The sequence below is a fragment of the Schistocerca nitens genome, chromosome 7 (assembly GCF_023898315.1).
Source record: "Schistocerca nitens isolate TAMUIC-IGC-003100 chromosome 7, iqSchNite1.1, whole genome shotgun sequence".
In the NCBI taxonomy this organism is placed as follows: domain Eukaryota; kingdom Metazoa; phylum Arthropoda; class Insecta; order Orthoptera; family Acrididae; genus Schistocerca; species Schistocerca nitens.
In genome coordinates this window covers 625,289,645-625,293,695 of record NC_064620.1, presented here as the reverse complement: position 1 = coordinate 625,293,695, position 4,051 = coordinate 625,289,645, and the positions used below count along the sequence as shown (strand labels likewise).

The 4,051-nt window shown below is 44.4% G+C and overlaps 1 non-coding gene across 1 annotated transcript; it reads left to right on the top strand.

Moving 5' to 3' along the window:
- The first annotated feature begins 2,819 nt into the window (after window positions 1–2,819).
- Window positions 2,820–2,894, top strand: Trnas-cga (transfer RNA serine (anticodon CGA)). Its single transcript has one exon. It is a non-coding gene; the product is annotated as a tRNA-Ser (tRNA).
- The last annotated feature ends 1,157 nt before the right edge of the window (window positions 2,895–4,051 follow it).

The following is a 4,051-nucleotide window of genomic DNA, read 5'->3' as shown; positions in this document are numbered from 1 at the left end:
AATACATTTTTTGGTGCTAATAGCGAATATTGTCTTCAAAACTCACAAGAGGAGGAGGCATATCCGTAATAGGCCAGGAAATAGAGGGCGAATCCAGCTGAATTACATTTTTGTAAGGCATAACTTCCGAAATCAGATATTGAATTGTAGGGCTTACCCAGGAGCAGATATAGATTCAGACCGCAATTTGGTATTGATGGAGAGTTGGCTGAAGATCAAGAGTCTATTTAGAAAGATTCAGTGCCTCAGATAGCGGTTACGGAAGTACTAAGGAATGAAAAGATAGGCTTTGAGTTCTCTGAAGTTATAGATACTGCGAAAAACATATTAGTCAGTAGGCAGTTCAGATGAAGAGAAATGAGCGTCTCTAGAAATGGCAGTCATAAACGTTCGAAAGAAAAACGTAAGTACACGAAAGGTAACTGCAAAAAAACCATGTCTAACAGAGGAAATACTTCAGCTGACCGACGAAAGAAGGAACTACAAAAATGTTCAGGCAAGTTAAGGAATATAGAAGTGCAAATCACTTAGGAACTAAATAGGATATCCAGGGACGCAAAGACGAAATGACTACATGAAAAATATGAAGCAATCGGACAATAAATTACTGTCGAAAGGACTGACTCAGCATATAGAAAAGTAAAACGAAGGCGTTAACATTAAGAGTGAAATGGAAATTCCTCTACTAAATGAATACGGGAGAACGGATGCGTGGAAAAAATACATTGAAGGCCTCTGTGAGGGGGAGGACTTGCCTGATGACATCATGGAAAAAGTAAGTAACAGAAGTCGAAGGGAAGGGCATGGAGAACCAGCATTAGAGTAAGAATGTAAGAGAGTTTTCGATGAGTTGCGGTCACATAATGGAGAGGGGATGGATAACATTCAGTCAGAATTTCTAAAATTATTCGGGGGTGTGGCAACAAAACGACTAGTCACGTTGGTGTGTAGAATAAATGAGACTAGTGATTTACAGTGTGGCTTCCGGAAAAATATCACTCGGCAAAAACGGATGGGTTTGAGTGACTTACAGCGAAGGACTAGTGGGTTTGGTTAGGGGAGCTGCTGGGACTCTGAGGTGAGTTGCATGTTAAGAAAAGCCCGAGTACGTTCGCATGACACAATTTTTGGGAAAGTTTTTAAAGGAACTGAAAAAGGTAAAGTGAGGGAGCTGATAACCTGCTTTTCAGTCAGAGTCCTGTAAATGGACAGGAACTTATTCGAATTTTTTGTACTCCCATACGAGCATTGTTCCACCGGTTGACAGATCCTTGGAATACTGGTAGAAACGGGGTTCGTCTACAGAATGTTCCATGGTCGCTCATTGTACACTGCCATGCGAGTAAGGAACTCTAGAGCAAACGTTCATCTAACTCCACGCTAGCATGAAGCAAGTCCTGAAAATGAGTAATTTTGTACGGATATGGATACATGAAGTTTCGCAGAATTTTATGTACCGGTCTCACAGGCATGTCCAAAGTTCGGGTAATGCCCCGCGCACATCCATGTTTACACACCTCTGCTCGAGCCCCCTGGCAATGCAGAATATTTCTTCAGGAATATCGTTATCATTTACTCCAGACCCTTGGCAGACATTGGACCAACAATCTTTTCCATACCCCTGAGTGTCCAGAACTTCTGCAGAGCTACTGGCTCACAGTCACCGTTCTTGTAAAAGAGCGTTACAAGCAGCTTGCGATCCTGCATTGAGATAGTTACTCTGAGTATCTCAGACGCAAACTGAAAAACAGCCGTGTACCATGTGTCTTATATTTTGCGTGTTTTCCTCCTTACTGCGCCATCTGATGGCAAAACTTTCGTATTTATTTTCCTATAGCGTTTCCCCATTTTACGATAATAATCCGTTCAAGTTATAAATAGTTCTGAGAAGTAGTTAGCTGGTTACAGCGTTTTGAAACTGGAACTACCATTTTTATAACCCTGTGAATAGATAACGTTAATTTCCTTTATAACACCATTATTATAATGAACACCCGCAATCGACTTAAACAGATTACGAAAATCAATTTTGAATTGTCATTAGTAGGGGTCCTGATTTAAAGGTCTTATCCTTATTCACCCCATTATGATCTGAGCAATTGTCGTGTTGTTATCTGGAGGTCGAGCGGAGAGCGAGATTGAGTGATCCTGCAGAACGCCAAGGCGCTAGCGAGACGTCATGAAATTAGCGCGTCAGTGCCAGGCAAGGAGGAACTTGCCGAACACAGGTCCCGTGTTCCCCGTTGTCAGAACTGCGGCCACGTCGCAGGAGGCTGCGTCCCCGCAGCCCGGCCTGGCCGTGGACGTCCGTGAGAGCCTCAGCGTTCTGGACGAGTGGAGCCGCACCGAGGCTCGGTCCCAGGAATCTGCTCGTGCCTGTTGTCGGTTGTCGAGGTGGTGTTTAGACAGGAGACTCAGCAGCAACACACAGCCGGTAAGGCTGTACTTGTACTGCCCCAGTGGCGGTGACAGGCGCCCAGCCTAAGCTGAACAGCCCGAAGACTGGTAGATCGGTTCTTCATCGACGAAAGACAGGCTCCCACCCCCCACCCCCCACCATCCCCAGTCAGCCACTGTTCTGGTCGGCAGGAATGCGGATCGTATATCCGAAGTTCCCTGTGATGCCGGACGGCCGTAGATTTGCAGCAGTGGACTCCAAGTGGGGACTAAAAGGACTTGTTTCTACAAAACATGGTTTTGAAAAAGAATTTCTGAACCAATACTACGGAAAAAATTCGCAAGAGCACTTCTGTAAAGTTTGGAAGGTAGGAGACGAGGTACTGGCAGAAGTAATGTTATGAGGACGGGGCGTGAGTCGTGCTTGGGTAGCTCAGTTGGTAGAGCACTTGCCCGCGAAAGGCAAAGGTCCCGAGTTCGAGTCTCGGTCCGGGGCACAGTTTTTATCTGCCAGGAAGTTTCATATGGAGCTTCTGCTTCATGACAACGCACGTCCCCACATCGAAAATGTCGAAATGTACAAGTTACGCCAACGTAAGTGGGAGGCACTTGAACACCCGGCCTATAGTCCTGATCTCATTCCTTTGGATTATCACGCCATCGCTCTCTTAAAATAAGACCATGGCACATCAGCTGTACCTGTCGGAGGATGTGTATCAGGTAGTTACGGACTTCGTCAACCAGCAGGACTTATTGTTTTACCTAACAGTTATCTCCAGTCTGATGCGTCGGTGGGATGATTTCCTGAATGCTCACAGCGATTTTTCCTGATCGGCATACCGATTCTGGATTGTACGGCTTTTAAGCAGAAACTTTCTAATCGTTCTTTCTAAAATTACATAACTGACAGGCATATGCGATTGAGCTTAAGTTGACATTTTATATGATTACGATCTTATTTTTTTAGTTAATGTCATCGTCTTAGTAATTTTTTGTTTAGGTAATCCGTTCTAAAAAGACATTTTCTTTAGTACCAAGCTCCACAGCTGACATTACGCGCTGCACTAGTAAGTAGAGTAAACACAGACTGAACCTTAAAGTCTCCTACGGCAAATCTTAATGTGGACAGCTTTCATCTAGACTTTAGTGAGGATTTAGTGTCATCTAATCTGCCATGGGTCGTTCTAAGGAACACAACATTTTACTACCTTCCTGCAATATAACAGGAAAGTCGACACTGCAAAAATTATTTGTAACAGATGTATGAAAAGGCTATTGCTGATATTAAAACAGACATTTATGACCACGGCATTGGCTTTCAGTCGACGGGACTACAGACGTCTATGGCAGACCTTTCTCAGCCTCCAAAAATGTACTGAATGTTTCAAATGGCTCTGAGCACTATGGGACTTAACTTCTGAGGTCATCAGTCCCCTAGAACTTAGAACTACTTAAACATAACTAACCTAAGGACATCACACACATCCCTGCCCGAGGCAGGATTCGAACCTGCGACCGTAGCGGTCGCGCGGTTCCAGACTTTAGCGCCTACAACATCTCGGCCACTCCGGCTGGCAAATGTACTGAGGGACAGCAGAAAAGTTTCATATTACACAGCTTAGAAGTGTGGTTCATTGTGTACTGCAGTTCCAAA